Raw genomic sequence first — 20,768 nt, 5'->3', positions numbered from 1 at the left:
TTGTATCTGAAAATAAAATTGCAATCCCACCTTTCTTTTGATTTCCATTTGCATGAAATATTGTTTTCCAACCCTTTACCCTGAGTCTTGTTTTGTTCTTCAAGGCTAGGTGTGTTTCCTGGAGACAGACTATAGATGGCTTGTGTTTTTTTATCCAGTCAGCCAGCCTGTGTCTCCTCAGTTGGGAATTCAAGCCATTAACATTTACTGAGAGAACTGGGAAGTGTCTGGAGTTCTATTCATCTAATTTCTTAAAAGTCCATTGTTTAGTTTCATCCTTTGTGTCATTGTGGAAGCTAGGTTTTGTCCTTTATTTTCTGGGTGTTTACTTTGCTTCTGGTCCATTGTGATGTTCAGTGCCGAGAACAGGTCTATGTATTTCCTGTAGAACTGGTCTTGTTGTAGAAAATTTATTCAATGTTTGCATATCAGTAAAAGATTTGATTTCTCCATCAATTTCAAAGCTTAGCTTAGTAGGCTATTGAATTCAGCATTGAAAATTCTTTTGTTTAAGAAGGTTAACATGGCTTGGCACCCATAGCTCAGCAGTTAGGGCCCCAGCCACATACACCAAGGCAAATGGGTTCAAACGTGGCCTGGGCCAGCTAGAACAACAATGAAAACTGCAACAATAACAAAAAATAACCAGGTGTTGTGGTGGGCACCTGTAGTTCCAGCTACTTGGGAGGCTGAGGCAACAGAATTGCTTAAGCCCTAGAGTTAAAGGTTGCTGTGAGCTGTGACACCATGACACTCTACTGAGGGTGATATAGTGATATGTCTCAAAAAAAGGATTAACAGTAGCTGACCATTGTCTTCTGCCTTAAAGTTTCAGCTGAGAAGTCTGCTGTCACCTGATAGATCTGCTCCTCTAGGTCCATTGGTGCTTACTCCTGGCTGCTTGCAAAATTTTCTCTTTTGTCTTGACTTTGGCAAGGTCATGACAATGTGTCTTGGAGATGCTCTGTTTGAGTTGAGATGACCTGGAATTTGATATCCTTCTGATAGGAGTGTGTCAGAATCTTTGGTGATACTTTGAAAATTTTCATTTATGATATGCTGTAGTTGGGCTTCTTTTCCTTTGGGATGATCCTCTTCCCCTTCATGTATACCTATAATTGGTATGTTGGAATACTTTGTGAAGTCCCATAATTCTCTGACCAAATGTTCTTCCTCTCTCTTCTTTCTGCTACTAACACCCTGGTTAGCTCAAGAGCTTTATCTTCTAGTTCTTAGATTCTTTTTTCTTTATGGTCTAATCTATTATTGATACTTTATATCTTATCTTTTTTTATTTTCAGTTAAAATTTCTTTTTTTTTTATTGTTGGGGATTCATTGAGCATACAAAGAATGCTCAATGCAAAGAATGCATTGATTGCATTTATTAGGCTAAGTTCCTCTTATATTTGTGTCCTGCTCTCAAAAAGTGTGTCACAGATCATGACCTCACCTCCTTCCCTCTCTCTACTCTTCTCTTCCCCTACCACCCACTGTGTACTAGATCATTAATTGTCCTCATAGCAGAATTGAATACATAGGATTCCTGTGTCTCCATTCTTGTGATGCTTTACTAAGAATAATGTGTTCCACTTCTATCCAGGTTAATACAAAAGATGTAAAGTCTTCATCTTTTTGGATGGCTGAAGAGTATTCCATGGTATACATATACCACAACTTGTTAATCCATTCCTAGGTTGGTGAGCATTTAAGTTGCAATTGTAAATTGAGCTGCAATAAACAGTCTAGTGCAAGTGTCCTTATTTTTTTTCCTTCTGGGTAGATGCCCAGCAATGGGATTGTAGGATCAAGTGGGAAGTCAAGTTTGAGTTGTTTGAGGGTTCTCCATACTTCCTCCTGAAAAAGTTGTATTAGTTTGCAATCCCCTAGCAGTGTAGAAGTGTTCTATTCTCCCCATCCACATCAGCATCTGTAGCTTTGAGATTTTGTGATGTGGGCCATTCTCTGTGGGGTTAGATGATATCTCAGGGTGGTTTTGATTCGCATTTCTCTAATAATTAGGGACAATGATCATTTTTTCATATGTTTGTTAGCCATTTGTCTGTCTTCTTTAGAGAAAGTTCTATTCATCTCTCTTGCCCAGTGATATAAGGGATTGTTGGCTCTTTTTATGTTGAATAATTTGAGTTCTCTGTAGATCCTCATTATCAAGCTTTTGTCTGATTCAAAATATGCAAATATCCTTTCCCATTGTATAGGTTGTCTATTGCTTTGGTTGTTGTCTCCTTAGCTGTATAGAAGATTTTCAGTTTAATTAAGTCCCATTTGTTTATTTTTGTTGTTGTAATTGCCATGGAAGTCTTCCTCATAAGTCCCAGGCCAGTATCTTCAAGTGTTTTTCCCATGCTTTCTTTCAGGATTTTTATCATTTCATGCCTTAGATTTAGGTCTTTTATCCATCTTGAATCAATTTTTGTGAATGGAGAAAGGTGTGGCTCCAGTTTCAGTCTTTGACATTTGGATATCCAGTTCTCCCCACTTTCTACTGCATCTTGAAGTTCCCTGATTGTTACTTAAGCTCTGTGATTGTGAATTGTGCTGCAATAAACATTTGGAATACAGATATCTTTTGATAAAATGACTTCTGTTCCTTTGGGTGCATATGCAGTAGTGGTATTGCCGAGTTGAAGGGTCAGTCCATATTTCTTTCTTTGAGGAATCTCCATTTTGTTTTCCATAAAGGTTGTACTAATTTGCAGTCCCACCGATAGTGTTTAAGCACTGCTTTCTCACTTCATCCATGGCAGCATCTATTGTTTTTGGACTTTTTAATAAAAGCCATTCTAAGATAGGTAAGGTGATATGTGACTGAGGTTTTAATTTGCACTTTCCTAATGATTGGTGACATGGAACATTTTTCATATGTTCATTGGCCACTTATCTACTTTCCTTTAAAAATCTTCTGTTCCTGTCTTTGCCCACTTTTTAATGGGGTTGTTTTTCTCCTGTTGATTTGCTTGAGTTCTTTGTAGATTCTGAATATTAGCCCATTATCAGATGTGTAGTTTGTGAATATTTTCTCCCATATGTAGGTCGTCCATTTTTCTCTGTTGATTATTTTCTTTGCTGTGCAGAAGCATTTTAGTTGAATTAAATCCTATGTATCTGTTTTTATTGTTGCTGCATTTGCCTTTGGGTGTCTTATCCATGCATTCTTTGCCTACGTTGATATCTTAATTTTTACTGTATTTTCTTCTAGAATTGTTTTGGTTTCATGCCTTACATTTAAGTTATTTATCTGTCTTAAATATTTGTAGTTGGTGAGAAATGGGTGTTCTGTTACATTCTTCTGCCTTATCCTCCTTTTGTTATGTTCCATTTTCTAGTTTCTTCCTTAAAAGGAAGGAAAATGAGAAGTCTTGCAGCATTTCTGCAAGCATTTCTTTTGTCTTGCAGCATTTCTGCAACTCAATTGGCAGAAATTGAGTTTATTAGGACTGGTGTGACCCTTAGGCTGTGGCAGGCACCTGTGCTTAACCTTAAAACCTCCTCTGTTCTACGGAGAAGTCTGGTGTCATTTGCACTCTCCTCTTTGGAAGCTTGCCAATCTTATGTGCAATAAACATGCTTTGATGTGGACCTCCTTCACTATTGATTGGAGTATTTGGAACAACTCAAGTTCTTCATTCTGGTACATTTTTATAAGCTCCCCGAATTTTCATTTTTCTTATTCTGTAATTGCTTTTAGTTAAAAATTGAGGGTCTTCTAAGTTTGTATTATTGTTTTACTTTGGGGAAAATAATTTCCTTGATTCTGTTTTCTAATCTTTTTTTTTTTTTTGCAGTTTTTGGCCGGGACTGGGTTTGAACCCTCCACCTCCGGCATATGGGGCCAGTGCCCAACTCCTTTGAGCCACAGGCACTGTCCCCAGTTTTCTAATCTTTTTATTCACCATTTAGTCTAGTGTTCATTTCATTTTATACCCTAATTCTTCATTCTCTAATTTTTTTTTCACATTGTTTTATTTTATTCTGCAGAGACAATATCTTATCTCATCTCTCAGGATATGAATTTCTGTTTTAATTATTTTTTGCAAGTTTTCTTATGTTTCCTTCATTCTGGTTCCTAGGTCTATGCACTTTTATCTCCCTTTTTCATGATGTTGTATAGTATATGATAGAAGTGGATGTTTGGGCCCGACTCTGTTACTTACCTGCTGTTTGACCCTAAGGTTAAATTTTGTGTGCTTTGTCATCTCTGTGGATAATTATAGACATAGTAGACATGGTAGCTACCTGACTGGGTTCCTCTCAAGATTGAGTTAATATATGGAAATGTTTAGAACATTGCCTGCCATATAGATAATATCTTAACATAATCAAACAATCCTATATCCAATGATCCTCTCATGTTTTCTCACTTAGGATTATTTTGTGGGGTGACTTTCCTCAATAACTGGTGAGTGTTGGCTATCCTTAAGTGGTACTAAGGTACTGGCTGGATTCTATGTGTAGAAGGTACATGGGTGGATGGGGCACATTAAGTGCAGAACTTTATTCTTTATTGATGTGTTAAGTCAGTTCACCTGGCTTCCCTCTCACCCTCCCTGGTTAGACTCCATACTTTGCAGTAAAGGAAAATAGAAATAACTGAGAACTATGTAGTATTGTTAAGCAGAGAAAATAATTCATATTCACATTTTCTTCTAGTAGTATCATTGGTAAAGAAAAAAGATATATCTAGATTCATATGATACTGAGTTTGTAGAACTAAAAATGAATTTAGTTTGGTAAAACTAATATTAACAAAATTGTGGTCATACAGGTCATGTTTCAGGACACAAAAATATATACTGTGACCTCTATTTGACAATCTGTGCAATTTTAGCAAATGGTGAGAATGCATGGTGATTCAAATAAGGAGCAAAGCCTATTGTCTCCCGCAGGCCTTCTCCCCTTTGCTCAGGGCAATGTAGCTCCTTTGAATGCAGGAGATCAGTTTACTGCTGACATAGCCCCAGTCTGCCATGTACTCACCCGGCTCGGTCTGTGGCCCAGGTGACAGTGTAGACGTGGACACTGGCTGTATGGGCTGAGCAGAGTCTTAGGGGCCTGCGATGCCCAGGGAGTTGCTACCTCAGCAGGGAGTGGGTGAGGAGCAGGAAGTGGTAGCATTATGGGGAAAGCAGTGTCCCTGGCTCTGTCATTAAAGTTCCCTCCATGGGTATTATGCAGAGTTATTAGGCTGTTCTGGAGAGCAACACTCCAGATTCCAATCTAGGCTTGGATATATAGGGTGTTAGGAGTGAGCCATCATACCTGGCCTGCTTTATCATCCTTTTTGTTTGGAAAGACCAAGCTGTACATGCATTAGGCTATTGACATATCCTGGAATTCTCACATTGGATTAAAGGATAAGGCTTTGAACCAGTGGACTTGGATAGAATGGAGAAAAGTGAGACTCTAGATAGGACAAGTTAGACTTCTGCTTTAAAGTAATGTTTATTTGTCAGTGCAGTGCACAGTGTATTGGGCATCAAGTACAAGTACAGACAGCACTGCTGGGAGGCTACTTGTGGCGGTCATCTTCTCCCAAATGCCACATTTTAGCCTTGTACAGAGTGATGTCCTTGTAGACCTGGAAGTGGTTCAGCCGGTGGTCCTGGTGTTGTAGGTTGACCTAGAAAGGAAGATGCAGGATCAGAAAACCCCTGTGGGGAGGTGAGTAGAACTGGGTTTGGAGATGCAGCCCCTACTGTGGGGATATGTGGCTGTGCTGGGACACAGAGCTGATAGCATGCACGTGAACAGGGTTATAGGTCTGAAGAAGACACTGGCCGCGGGGCCACAGTCCCTCCTCGACTGCTTCCACTGGAGGCCACACTGGGGGCTCATTCCCTTACTAAATGGGAGCTTGGTGAGGGGGAGGGGCTGGGTCTCCATAGTGAGTCCCCAGCTCTTGCAGTGGCACCCAGTGCTCACTAGGTGTCCAGCACATACCTGTAGAAAGAATGACTGTGTGCTTTGAAAGGTCACACAGAGTCCTGAGTACAAGTGAGCACTGACACATAAGTAGTACACACTCCGCTGTGTAATGAACTGCAGATGTCACCAGGAGACAAGAGGATGACAGGTGCTCATTGACTGTGGCTTCCCCTGTGACAGTGTTGAGGTAGCACTCTGCCTGTCCAGGGTGAGATCGTCGTACCAGGAGGTTTGGGGGTCCTGCCAGGTGGCTTGGGAGTCCTGAGTTGGGGTGATCGAGCCTCTTTTTTTCTCCCAACCATGTCACTTTGAGACTCCAGCTTCATTACCACTGAAGACTGCACAAGACCTGAGCTATTGCTCTGGGGGATACTGTGATTTCTTACTATGCCAGCAGCCCAGTCTGGGGACATGGTCAAGGTTTCTAGTGACAAGAGAACATGGAGTATTTTCAGAGTCTTTGCAACTGCAGAGTGATAACTGAGCTGGGGGCATGTGCAGTGTGTGATCTGCAAACCCTGGAGGGTGTGAGCATGGCAGGCCAGGCAGGGCTAGCTGCAGTTGCCCTTTCTGTCCCGCTGAATTGCCACACCCACCTGTGGCATGATCACGAATCAGTTCTTTAGGGAAGTAAAGACTGCTGAATTAATTTACTTGTGCTCTGGGGTATTTTTCTAAGTGCTTAATCATCTAACTGGGGTGATTTCTGTCTTCACTCAGACCTTTTCACAACCCTTCTTCTCCCCTGAGAAAGCTTTTCTTCTGGAACAAACTCTACTCAGGCTCCCTGAGTTCTTTTCAAACCAAGCCTGACTTTTGAACTTCCACTTTCTCCTCTGCATTATTCCACTGTAGCAAAACTCCTGCTAAGTCACATTTATCAGAATCTGCCTCCTTTGATATCTTACAACCTTAGTGGGGTCCCACATCCACCAGCATCCCCCAACTGAGCTCTGCCATCCCAGCCTCCTCTCAGTAAGAATCATGTAGGGGGAGATTAGCCAGAAGCCACCTTCATCCCTGATGTTTCTTCGAGTCATTTCCCATCACTGGGCCCACCTTGATCCTTGCCTGTACATTCCTACTTGCCCATGCTGTGTATAGATTGGAGCCCAGTCTCTCTCTCTCTCCCTCACTACAAAACCCCGTTTGGTGCCTTCGCCTTTCACAATAGCTCTTCTTTGTGAAAATGTCTTCCTTGTCCTTTTTGACAATCACTAAATAACCCATTCATTATTCATTTTCATATTTAACAACTGTCCTTCATTTTTTTTCCTATAACCCTCTACCCTTACTCACTATTCCATAGGCCACCTCCTTTCCCTTTGAGTGGTGACCTCTTCTCCAACTCTCCAAACACATCTTCTCCTTTGAACTCAAGTTCTGTGTTGTATAAGAGGTGGGGACCCAAGCTGGAATCTTCTGTCTCCCTGTTTCCTTTCTATACAGCCAGGCCCCATATCTGAAGAGGAGCTGTTTCAGATGATCAGTTGATTTTCTCTCCCCTTCACTGGTAACACCTGGGCATACTCAGCCATTTGTTCAAGTCTGTGTGAAGCAGCTGCACAGGAGAGCTCCACTCTCCTGCAGTAGGAATTAGAGAGTGAATGGGGGAAGGGTCCTGCGGAAGGGGGCACCCTCCATAAATCCTGGGCGTATGGGGGCAGTGGGGCCCAGGCAAGGAGCCAGGAGAGGCAGCAGGTTGGAAGTAGGTGGGGCTCTGTGTCCCCCTTCCTGTCCTTACTCTCCAACATCAGAGTGGCCCACATTTATTGAGCACTTACTGTACCATTCTAAGCTGTTTTTCCACATTGTCTCATTTAAACTTCACAATGAACCTTCATCCTTAGATACTATTATTATCCCCACTTTAAGATGCGGGAATGGAGGCTTAGAGAGGTTATGGTCACACAGCTAGAAAGTGGTGGTATAAATGTCTTCAGGTAGTGTTCTCTGATGTCTACTTTTTCCTTATAATAGAAGCTCTTTCTCACTTAGCATGTTTCAGAGCTAGAGACTATATTTCCTAGGCAGCCTGGGGGCTAGTTGTATCCTTCCGATCAAACAAGGAGAGAACCGTTTCTAAGATTCCCAATTACAGATGACAGAGCAGAACTCACAGATGTAAGTGATGTGCCAAGGCCACCCTCCTGGTCACAGGAGGAGCAGACTAGGCATCTGCCATCAGCTGCCTTTATTTAACCAACAGGTACACAGTGCTCTGTCTGTGCCAGGCTGTGCTCTAAGCACTGCACAGATACCCCCTCTCTTAAAATCAGCATCACCTAACAAGTTAAGTTTTGTACTATCTACTCTGTGAGGAAGCGGAGTCGTACAAGAGCTTAGAAACTTCCCAGGGGCCCACAGCTAGTGAGTAGCAGCCAGAACTGACCCCAGGCATGTCTGGCTCCCAACTCTGTTCTCTTAGCTTCCATCTATGCTGCCCCTCATCTTTGGTATTTCCTGAGGACAGGAGCCACACTTACCAGGGGCTCCGAGTCCCATCCAATCTCCTGGTTTTCAGTCTGTGTCTCTGGGTAGTTCATCCTTGGTCCCTGGGCATCCTGGTGAATGACATGCAGAAACCTGGCCGGGAGACAAGGCCAGTGTTACGAAGGACTCAGGATCTGGGACTCTGGGCTGGGCTGGGTGTCCCTGTGCCCTTTACTCTGGCTGCATCGTTCCTCAGGGCAGAACATCCAGTCTCAGAGGCTTGCCCAGGCCCTGACACAGGGGCATCTGGTGCCTCTGCTCAGCTTTTAGCCATGATGGAGCAAACACTAACCCTGTGCCAGGCACTGTTCTATGCCCTGGGTGGGGGGGGGGACTGAGTGAGGCAGATGTGGTTCAGCCCGTAGTCTGGATGGGGGCAGAGTCAACAACACACAGAGTTATAGACAGACCTGATGGCGGCACGCTGGAAGGAAGGTGTGGGCAAGGGCCTGAGAAGGAAAAGCAGCTACTGCAGGGCCAGGCCTGGGGAGAGGCAGAGGAAAAGCACAAAGCAGGCAGAGAGAGCAAAGGCCCCGGGACATGAGTGAGTGTAGCTAGTGAAGCCCGACAGAGAGAGCGAGGGGGACAGAGAGAGACACCACACGTGTCTGCAGCTGCACAGCTCTCCTGCCCTACAAGTCTCCAGAGACAGGCAGGGGCAGATGCACCATAGAATGAAACTGGGCTTTGGAGTCAGTTCTAGGACTAGCTGCCAGGTGGCCTCATTCCTCTGGGCCTCACTGTTCTCATCTGCAAAATGGGAGGAAAATGTCTACTTCAGCAAGGGGACTGAGAATGAAGAGAAGGGAGGTGACTCAGCAGTCAGGCACTGGGCTGGGCATATCCCTAACAGAAGGCAGACGGCAAGTCTTGACTGCTGTCCACCCATTACCTGGTATATTCCTGTTGCTCCATGTCCCAACTTGCATCCTGTATGCTCATTGGGAGAGTGACGACAGAGTCCATTTAGCCTCTCTGCACTCTATTTCAATGTCATTGGTAAGCCCTAGGGCTTACCAACTGCAGGTTCTTTCAGGTTATCATGCCAGGACATGGGCTTTCAGGTGATCGGGTGAACTAGAGAAAAACAGCATCACAGGTTCATATGAAAACATGAACTCCCTGCTCTCTCTTGGAGACCACTTTGGCTGGACATCCACTTGCCAGCATCTGGCGCATGCCAGGCATTGTGCTTGGTGCCAGGGGCAAGGTTGAGTGAATCCCTCGGGAACCTCCAATATAGAGTGGCACTGTCCAGTATGTTGGCTGCCAGCCACATTTGGATATCTGAATTTGAACATATAAAATGAAATCAATTCTGTTCCTTAGTCACACTAGTCAGCACATTTCAGGTGTGAAAAAGCCTCACCTGCCTTTTGGCTACAATTTTGACTGTAGCCCAGACATACAACATGTTCCTCATTGACTGATGCTCTCTGGTACAGTCCTTGCCTAGAGGGAAGGTAAGTGTACCAGGCAGCTAACATAGGTTGCCCAGACAGCCCTCCCCAGGAGGGCCCGTGATAACAGTGGAGCAGAAATGACACTATTTAGCTCAGAATTACACATGCCCAGAAGAGGAAGCTGTAAAGAAGACAGAAAAGCTTCCCGTATTCCCTGATCTTCATTGTATTTGTGGTGACATATAAACAGACATGGCATTAAGTGAGATCATTAACTTTGAAACTTTTGAGTCACTGAAGATTGTATGAAGACCTGATGTGATCCAGTTGACCTTGAACAAAGCTCTAGCTGGAAGTGGTGCAGGGGAGGGCTTGGGGTCCAGCTTGGAGGGGAGGAGAATAGTTTGGAGCCCATCAGCCAATCCAGGCAGCAGTCACTAGGTCCCTACTGAGGCTTCTGCAATGAGGGTGGAGGGAGAGGCACACTTAGGTGCTACGTAGGCAGGACATTGAGGGATTGAAATGAGCAGAGAGGGAGACGCCTCCTTGTGCATGAAGCTGCCTTTCATTGAGGTAGGAGGAGGGGAGTCAAGTGAGAGAAATGCAAAGGAGTAACAGGACCTGTGCCTAATTATGAGAGGAGTGAGGGAGACAGATGTTGACAGTGACTCCTGGGCTTTGCACTTGGGAGACTGAATGCCTTGTGCCTCTTGCTGAGACAGGATGTTCTGGAGTGGGCCTAGTGGGGCAGGAGGTGCAGATGAGCCCAACTTTCCACCTGCTGGATTTGAGGTGCCTAGGGGTAGTGCAGGGCAGGCAGATGCGAGGGGGTTGTGTGTGAGGGTCCGAAGCTCCATTTGAGGTCCAGTAGTATTAAGAGGAGCTGATGTGACAGGTGCAGATGAAATCTCCAAAGAGTGTACAGTGACAAGACTGGAGGGCAGGGTTGTTTTATTGGGGGAGCACTGTGGTCCCAGGGTCACCTGTCCTGAACTTTACAGACTACATGTGAAGCAGGAAAATAAATCTTTACCTCATTAAAAAAAAAAAAAAAGGCTTGGCGCCTGTGGCTTAGGCAGCTAAGGCACCAGCCACATACATCTGAGCTGGCGGGTTCGAATCCAGCCCAGGCCCGCCAAACAACAATGACGGCTGCATCCAAAAAATACCTGGGTGTGTGGCGAGCGCCTGTAGTCCCAGCTACTTGGGAGGTGGAGGCAGGAGAATCGCTTAAGCCCAGGAGTTGGAAGTTGCTGTGAGCTGTGACGCCACAGCACTCTACCCAGGGTGACAGTTTGAGGCTCTGTCTCCAAAAAAAAAAAAAAAAAAAACCAAGTTATGGTTTTTTGTGCTCAGTGGTTAGAGTGCCGGCCACATGCACTGGGACTGGTGGATTTGAACCTGGTCCAGGCCTGCTAAACAACACTGACAACAGCAACAACAACAACAAAAATAGCCAGGTGTTGTGGCGAGCACCTGTAGACCCAGCTGAGGTAAGATAATTGCTTAATCCCGGGAGTTTGAGGTTGCTGTGAGCTGTGATGCCACAGCACTCTACCAAGTGCAACATAGTGAGACTCTATCTCAAAAAAAAAAAATTATAAATAGCTGCTTAAGTTTCTTTGCTGTAAAGAAAATACATAATTGTGATGTGCATGCATTTTAATGTACCTAATGGGTCTGATGTAAAGCAGGTAAGCCCCCTCCCAAGTCCTGGTTCTGAGAAGTCTTGTGGGTCGTGGTATGAGAGGAGCTCTTCTTCCTTGGGACCCCCACCCCAGCTCACAGACCTTAGGGCCCCTCCTTAGCACCTCCCTCCAGGTCTTGCCCTCCCTATTCCGTTGCCCCTAAAGCCCTTGTGGGAGGCATTCAAGTGATACTGCGTGTAGAGTTTCTGGATGCCGCACTCTTTGATGTACAGTTCCCACAAGATCTGGTTCTGGTGGACCTAATCTGGGGCCCCCTCCTCCTTCTGGCGTCCCACCAGGTCCTTGGTGCTGCAGGTCCTCACTGGCTTCTCTCTGTACCCTCAGGTGGCTGGTCTGGTGCTGGCCCCCCAGTATCCAGGCAACAGAGTCCCTGGCATAGGATCCTGCTGCGTTTAGACCACCTGGGCGCCCCCCACACCCTGTCTGGATCCATGCACCCTGTTCCCACCTCTGAGGACTTTATTTCCTGCCCTGCTCCTTTGTGGTGTTCTGCTCACCTGCTTGGGCTTCTCAGGACCCCCAGCCTGATTAATAGAACCGTCCCAGGACATACCAGGAGGAGACTGGCCAGCAAGTGGCAGATCAGTGAGGTCATGGTCATATTATGGACCTCGCTTTGGTCAATCATTTCCTCAAAAAGATTTGGAAGAGGTCAGAAACCTCTCCTATTGTAAAGCAGATGCACAGTTAAAGGGAATAATGACTCTGGGGAAACTACCTTTATGGATATTTCATTGAACTCAGTATGTCCCAATTATCATTTCAAAGTTTCAATATAAAAAGTATTGAGGGACTGTATACTATTTCTTCACACTGTTTCAGACCTGGTGCAAATTTCACACATAGCACATCTCAAGTGCTCATTAGCTCTACACAGGTACAGTTCTAGATTTCTTCCAATTACTGTTTAGATTTATAACTAAGTTCCACCTGAAATTGAGTTTTGAGTGTAGTGTGAGGGAGGAATTCTGCACAATTTCTTTTCCAAGTTGTGTCCAATTGACCCAGCAGCAGTTTATTGAAAAGACAGTCCAGTGCCCACAGCTGCTACTTTTGTGTTAAAGAAAGTGTCCACACATGTGAATCTGTCGCTAAACTCCCTGGTCTGTAAATTTTCATCTTGGTATGCCCACAGAAGCACTACATTTTATTAGTTATTTTTTTCTAGTTGTAAATATTTGTATTTTTCTCACTCACATACATTGTTGTATGAGACATTTGCTAGTTTTAATATGTATCCATGGGATTAATACTCACATGGACTATGATGTAGAAAAGTATAGAACTAAAGAAAAGTCTTTATGAAAACAAAAGCACACATTTCTTAGGATTTAAAAATATTGCACAGAAATTACTGGCTGCTTTTACAAACAGAATAAGGTATTAGTCAATCTCTAGATCAGTGGTCTCAGCCTTCCTAATGCCATGGCCCTTTAATACAGTTCCTGTGGGTCATGATCATAGGTTGAGAACCGCTGCTCTAGACAAAGGTGAGTACAAAAGACGAGGAATTGCACACACGCGCGCACACACACACACACACACTTTAGAAAAACCTAGAGTGCTGACAACTAAGAAAAATGTGAAAGTAAGTAGCTATGATTTTAACACTACGAAATCATTTTTAGCCAGGGACAAAACATGTAACAATCTCTTGGCAACATTTTATAAGTTTTCAACTTTTTTCCAGCCCCCAAAACCATGAGTAATAAAATCATTTTTTACACTAATCCTATGGTAGAAAAGCACAGTTCTGTGTTAAATATCAAACCATCTCTTTCTAAAGCTTTCAGTAGCTATTAATCAAGATCCTGTTCTCCTTTGCTGAATGCCTCAATTACACAATTTCATGTACATTTAGTAACCCAAGTCATAGTTGCTACAGAGCATGCAATTTTACATTAGTAAAGGTTTCACTGCAAAAATCATTCAAATTCACACATTTTAAATCTACTATAACTTTTTTTTTAATCTACTGTAACTTTTTAAAGTTTGATCTTTAAATATGTATCAAACCCAATCTTTTCTTGGTAATAAAACTGGTCTCATTAATCAGCACAAGGGCAGATAGAGAAAAAGGACTAGACAGAATTATATCTTTTTTTAAAGAACCTTTTCCTAGTAGGGAAATCATCATTTTGCCTGAATGTTGCTGAATCTGTCAAAAACAAATAGTTATATCAAGTTGTTTAAAGTGAAATCTTGCACTTGTCAAAATTGTTCACAGAAAATTGTTTTGCAATTTTGCAAAGATACTGAGGAAGAGTCAACTAGTTGGGTTGAATGAGAACAGAGAAAAAATGAACTACTGTCCTGAACAGTCAGTGTATGTAGTAACTATATTCCCTTTCCGTTGAGTGACAGTCCTGCAGTGATTGCTAGATCCATGGAATCGATTTTCAGTCTGTACTGTGTGCTGATTGGTGGTGTCAAAACCACTAAAAGAAAACATTTTCTCCATATCTTCAAGCATGTGATCAAACAGTTCACCTCCAAAAGAAAACTCCTGGAAATGATGCCTTTGTCTACTGGCACCATCCTGGTGTGTCTGGAAATGATTTTCAAATTGCTTCTTGGACCAAGTGTTTTGATTTTGACCAAAAATGCCAAAGTCTTTAAATAAGTCATCAAAATTGAAATTAAATGACTGTTCAAAAGGACTGCCATTATTTCCTTGTCCTTTAGCATTAGTAAAAGCACTGTGTCCAAGTGTATCATATTCTTTTTGCCTTTCAGCATCCGAGTGTTTCATATGCTTCGGCAATCTCTGAATTTTGCTTCAGCATCAGGGCTCTTATTTTAGTCTGGGTGGTAGTTCATGGCCAACTTGTGAAAGGCCTTCTTGATTTGATGCTCTGATGCTGATTTTGGCACATCTAAGATATCATAATAGCTTTTTGAGACCAGAATTAATTCTGTTATCATCAAAATGCAGATTGCAAAGATGAAAACTGACTGGGGTTAGCCATTTTTTATATCCCTCAGGCTGCTGGGGCTTCTTCAGAGAGCAGAGGCACCCGCTGTGCTGATGACCTCTGTTGGGCTGTTGGGGCTCAGCCTCTCACCCCGGCCTCCACGGCCTCCCCGAGTTGGCGCACACCTCATGCCGCTAGCACACTGACCTCATGCGCCTCCTGCCACCGCCTCCAACCTATAATTTTTGTATTATGTTTTGGTATCTAGTAAGAAATAATTTCCTCTTAGGACAGTCTTTATATTCTTATCCCTTTGATAGTTTCCCTACTAATTATAATCAGATATCAATTCCCTACAAATATCTCTTGGAATGTTGACTGAGATTATATCTAATGAAGATACCAGTTTGAGGAGAGCGTGTTTTCAAATCAATCATCTGTGATCTGGTGCTCTCATCTGGGTGGGATGTTCTGCCTTCCACCCTGTTTCCATTCCCATCCTGGGGCAGGAGTCAGGGGCTCAACCTTCAGAATTTTAGTAACACAATGGAGGGCTCCACCCCCTTTTTAGAGGAGACTTTTCTCAAGGGCAGTAAGTTCCTGGGATGGTTGTAGAATTGTAGGATGAAGACAAATGAACTCTGGGAAGAGGCAGACCAAAAAGTGCACAGAAAAACCATCCTGAATCCCCTTCTATCTGTATCAGGGCCTGCTCCTGTGTGAGTGCTGAGGGCCCACCCCAGCACTTGACTCACTTGACCCCAGCCCCTGCCCTCCTTGAGAATATGTGGGATCCTTTCCACTCCTGACTTTCCTGTACCTTCTCTACCGCTGGTCCCAATGTTTGCTCTGTGGTCATAGACCATATTCCAAGAAGAAGCCAGTCACACATGCAAGGGCTCATGCCAGCTGGCTGAGGAAGCACAACAGGACAGTACCAGACTCCCTATAAATGGAAATTGACAAAGGTATCCCTGGGATCTGAGCACTGACTGACACAGGGGTAGAGGCCCAGCACAGACAGGAGTGAGACAAGCAGGAGTTGGTGGTCGACAAGGGGCCTATAACTCACCCAGGCTGAGGGATGGTTGCCTTTGCCTTGCCTGCTCTGGGCCCATCAGGTCAGGCTGGGAATCCGCAGTGCTGGGATTCGGGGCTGTTCCAAATTGTCCCAGTCCCAGAGAATCCATCTCCTCAGAAGACTTGGGACTTGACTGGAGGGTGAGCAGGGCCCTAGGAGGAAGGGCTCTGTGGAGGGGTGGGAATGTGGATGGGGGAGTTGAAGGAAAGGGGAGCCAGGCGGACAGGGGGGCGGGAGAGGAGCCGCCGGGAAGGGATGGAGTTGTTGGCCTTGTGGAGCCTCTGGGCAGGATTCTGGGAATGGGGGGCATTATTTATAGCGGGAAAAGTGGAGGAAGAGGAAATAGTAGAAGGTGCAGGTTTCGGGGGAGGAGGCTGAGGGCGGGGAGGCTGAGGACGGGGATGTGGAGGGCGGGAAGGCTGAAGACGGGGATGCGGAGGGCGGGGATGCAGAGTACAAAGATGAGGAAAGACAGCTGGGGGAGACCATGGAGGAAGAGAACGGCAAGGTGGAGGCTGGGGCCGAGGCTGGGGCCGAGGCTGGGGAATGGGGGGCAGTTTCTTTGTCATTGTTGAGCGCTACTCCTACTCTTGTCCAGACTAGAGAGTAACTAAGGTGTGCCCAGAATTCACGTGGCCTTTAAATCACTCCCACCCCCTCGCATCACTCAGTGGCCTTTATGACATAGGCAGGCCCCTCCCTTACTCTAGTGGGTGGGCCCAGCAGCCAGGAAACTGGTCCCTGTTTCCAAGGTTAAGAGTGATTCCTTGGGGGGAGTGGGAAATAGCAAAGAGAAGAAATGGAGATGTAATATTAGTCTCTGTTCTTGGGAGCCCACGGAGTTTTTACTCAGAGTAGGTAAAGAGTGTTCAAAGCATTGTAATTGATGCCATGTGCAAAAAACAAAACAAAAACAAAAACAAACAAACAATAAAAACAGTTTTGAATAATTTTTGTAGTTCTCATATGTTCCATTTTCCCAGGTCAGTAAGATTTGTGGACCACAACTGTGTAACTGTCTGTTGCACTGATGCATTCCACCTTTAATTTCTTTCTGAGGAAGGTGGAAACCTCCTTGTACTCACCGAGCCCGCTCACAAGGCTGAAAGAATGTACAATGTTAACTCCAAGGTTAATGAACCCTCAAGGGGTTCATGTTGCTCACTGCACAGAAAATCAATTACTGAGATAAGAAGGAATGTCAAGGAGGAAAGAACTCATTTATGGAGATCTGTCTGCTGGAAGGGGGAGGCAGGGACTGTTTTAAGTTGGTTTCCCAACCAACATTTCAGGGGTGGGGGGTTAATGGAGGTGACAATGAATAATGCATGAGGGGAGTAAACATGATCATGTGTTGTGGAACAGTGTAGGGCATGGAATTGCTGTTAGAAATGATAGTATGGTGGATACATCCCTCCCAGGGTGGGGATTTTAGTATTATAATGATGTAGGGGTTAAAATTTTTCACTTTTTCGGCCTTGTGTGCAGGCTCAGTGCGTCTTTAGGCATGATTTTGGGCTGTGTACTCTACATTACTTATCTTTTTTTTCTAGACAAGCAGGTGGTATAAGCCTGGATAGTTATCTGATGACTTTGACTAAGTTCCCACCTTCCTGGGAAAGAAATTCAAAAGGGAATGTATCAAGCAACAGAAAGTTACAAAGTTTGGTCAAGAAATCTTGTCCAAGAACTGAAAACATCCAAGAATTGCAAAAAAATTATTTTTAAAATGTTTTCTTGCCCATGGAGGGTGTTAGAGAACTTGGGACAAAGTTCCTTCTCTTGGGAGCAGGCAGGGGGATCACCAAATTGCCAACATGCTATAGAGCGGCATCCCCGCCTCTGTATGCCTCTGGACAGGATCTTGTCAGGGCTCCAGCTGAGCAGGACTTGACTGTTGCTAGCTGAATTCTTAGTTCCTGAGGCCCCATGCTTTCATACCTTACTCATAACTGGAAGTAGAACATAGGGCCAAAGCTGGCAGGATGACTGCCCACTTCTGAGGGACTCATGACTACATTGGACTTTCCTGCTCACTCTCTGAGAAGCTAATTCCATGTGACGTGATTAAGGACACCGCACCCTCCCTCCTTTCATTTGTCTGATGTAGCCAGCTCTCTGCTCAACAGTGCTGGTTTCTTTCATCACCATCCAAACCATAAGTCCCTCTGATCCTCTAGTCTTTCCTGTACTCTTATCACCATAATATCTGAGTTCTTTTTCTTGACCCAACACTGGTTTCTCCTATAGTTAGCAGAACTTTGAGTTGTACTCTCTGTAACTCTAGCTATATAATCCCCAAACTTCACTATTCCTTAGATTGATTCTTTTTTATTTATTTATATTTTGAGGCACAGTCTCACTCTGTAGACCAGGCTAGAGTGGCATGGAGTCAGCCTCGCTCATAGCAACCTCAAACTCCTGAGTTCAAGTGATCTTTCTGCTTCAGCCTCCTCCTTCAGTAGGTGAGTCTACAGCTGTCTGCTACCACTCCTGACTAATTTTTCTGTGTTTAGTAGAGATGGGATCTCACTCTTTCTTTGACTGGCCTCAAACTCCTGACCCCAAGTGATCCTCCTCGCTTGTATCTCAAGTGAAGACTCATTCTCTCTAACCTACTTCAGACTGGGAATACAGATGGTGTATGGAGTCTCCTTCCTCCTTCTGCTTCCTTTCACACCACTACTCTGTTTCCACGAAAAATCTCTTGCTTCTTAGAAGCTTATGCTACCTATGCTGTTTCCCTGGCACTGTCAATTTCAGATCCCCTGGATACTCTCTTTTTATATGAAAACTTTCACATTCGTCTCAAAGTCTTATTTTTGAGTCCTTCATCCTGAGTTATTTCAATGTCCATTTAGATGACATGCTTCAATTCTCTGGCCTCTTCTTTCTGGATTCATTTTTACTTTTAACAAGTCTTCCATATTTGTATATATTTTTTATTTTCATTGACACATAATGCAATTATGTAATGTTTTGGTACGTGTATTCTTTGTGGAATGCTCAAATTGTTATTAGGCATATCCATCACCTCTAACACTTATCATTTTCCAGAGCTGAGAACATTACAAATCCCCTCCTCTAGTTATTGTGAAATATACATACAAGATGTCACTATGCTCTACTGGAGCTATAGGGCAAGACTCTGTCTTACAAGAAAAATACATATAGTATTGTTAACTACACTCACCATGTTATAAGAACATCAGAACTTATTCCTCCTATCAAACTGTCATTGTACCCATGAACCAATCTCTCCCCATCTCCCTTCTCCCCGAACCCTCCCAGTCTTTAGTAACTACTATCTTACTCTGTACTTCCATAAGGTCAACTCCTTTATATTTCCGAAATGAGTGTGATCACTGGGCCTTTGGCTTTCTGTGCTTGGTTATTTCACTTAATGGGGTTCATCCATGTTGCTGCAAAGAACAGGATGTCATTCTTTTTATGGCTAAAGAGTATTTCTTTCTGTACCTACACCACATTTTCCTGATCCTGCTTCCATTGATGGACATTTAGGTTGATTCCATAGCTTGTCTGTTGTAACTAGTGGACCGCAGTAAATATGGGAGTGCAGAAACCTTATTGATATACTAATTTGACTTCCTTTGGCTATATATGTAGTTGTAGGGTTTCTGGATGATATGGTGGTGGTTTGACTTTTAACTTTTTTGAGAACCTCTACTGTTTTCCATAATATACATTCCCATCAACAGTGTATAAGGGAACCCATTTCTCCACATCCATACTAGCTTTTATGATTGTATGTCTTTTTGATAGTAGCCATTCTAATCAGGGAAAGGTCATATCTCATTGTGGTTTTGATTTGTATTACCCTGATGAGTGGGGTTGAACATTTATTCATATACCTGTTGGCCATATATATCTTCTTTTGAGAAATGTATATTCAGGTCTTTTGCTCATTTTGAAATCACATTTTTGGGGGTTTGTTTTCCTTTGTTTTGGGGTTTGTTGGGCAGGGGTCATTTGTTTGCTTTACTATCAAGTTGTGAGATGCCCAGTGTATCCTGGATATTAACCCTTTGTCAAATACTCTGCAGACCCTACCACCTACACTCTATTTCAGCCACCTATCGCCACAGCTGGTCCTTTTCATTACCTGAGAATTATCCCCCTTCCGAAGGGATTACCTTTACAGACATCCTGTTCTCTGACCACTAGTTCCTGTCCTTGTAGTAGAATCACTCAATTGCTCCCGCTTCACCGGGGCCTCCAGCTCACTGGCCCTTTCTTCGTCCATATTTATCAACTCTTGACTCCCCTGCTGCCTTTACTTCCCTCCTTGCACACTTCAGATTCTATGATTTCTTAATGTTCCTAGCAAACCTGTCAAATTACCAGAGCAACACAATGGCTCAGAGTATTATCAACAAATCTTCATCCAAATTTGGAGGACTAACCTAATGCCCTTCTGATAAATGGTCTCCTTCCAAAGGAAAAACATAATATACAGGTCAGTTACTGGACATCACAATAATACAAATCAAGTACTTTGACTCCTTTCAAAAAATAATTTAGGAATCTTTGATGATAATCCCTATCCCTACTGGGGAATTTATCAAGATAAATCTATTTGTCTCATGTATATGGAGGCTGGGAATTTGGGGGTGCATATAATGAGGTCCTTCTGCCAACCCAGGGTTGCAGGTGGAAAGGCAAGAGGATAGTGAAAGTTAGTCAAACTCTTCTTTTACTCAGGAACCTACACACCACTAAAAACATTAATCCACTCATGAAGACTTGAACGTCCTCTTGAGAGTCTCACTTTCAACACTGTTGCATTGGGAATCAAGTTTCCACCACATGAACTTTGAAGGACATGTTAAACCTTTGCAAACTAGAAAATAATCATTTTAGCATTTTAAAAAACTAGGAAGTATGAGGGTGGCACCTGTGGTTCAAGGAGTAGGGTGCTGGCCCCATATACTGGGGGGTGGGGGGTGGTGGTAGGTTCAAGTCTCCGGCCAAAAACTGCAAAAAAACAAAACAAACAAACAAAAAAACCTAGGAAGTATGAAAAACTTAAGAGAAAAATGAAAGTTAATTGTAAATTTTTTCCTGTACTTAGAAGTTTTATTTATTTATGTTTATAAACATTAAATTAATTTCAAGTTAATGTGAGGGTAAAAACAACCAGGTCAAAATATTTAATTTTCTTAGGTAGAGTCCCTTTTGTAGTTATGTCCCCCACACAAAGGT

General features: G+C 43.6%; 2 pseudogenes; both read right to left on the bottom strand.

The window, feature by feature from the left end:
* Positions 1 to 5,528: 5,528 nt before the first annotated feature.
* LOC128574716 (protein FAM183A-like) lies at positions 5,529 to 12,177 on the bottom strand (annotated as a pseudogene).
* A 1,677-nt stretch (positions 12,178 to 13,854) lies between these two features.
* Positions 13,855 to 19,809, bottom strand: LOC128574715 (dnaJ homolog subfamily B member 9-like; annotated as a pseudogene).
* Between the last annotated feature and the right edge of the window lie 959 nt (positions 19,810 to 20,768).

Source organism: Nycticebus coucang, chromosome 22 (genome assembly GCF_027406575.1).
Source record: "Nycticebus coucang isolate mNycCou1 chromosome 22, mNycCou1.pri, whole genome shotgun sequence".
Taxonomy (NCBI): Eukaryota; Metazoa; Chordata; class Mammalia; order Primates; family Lorisidae; genus Nycticebus; species Nycticebus coucang.
The sequence above is the reverse complement of the archived record's forward strand: the minus strand, read 5'-3'. Positions and strand labels throughout refer to the sequence as shown.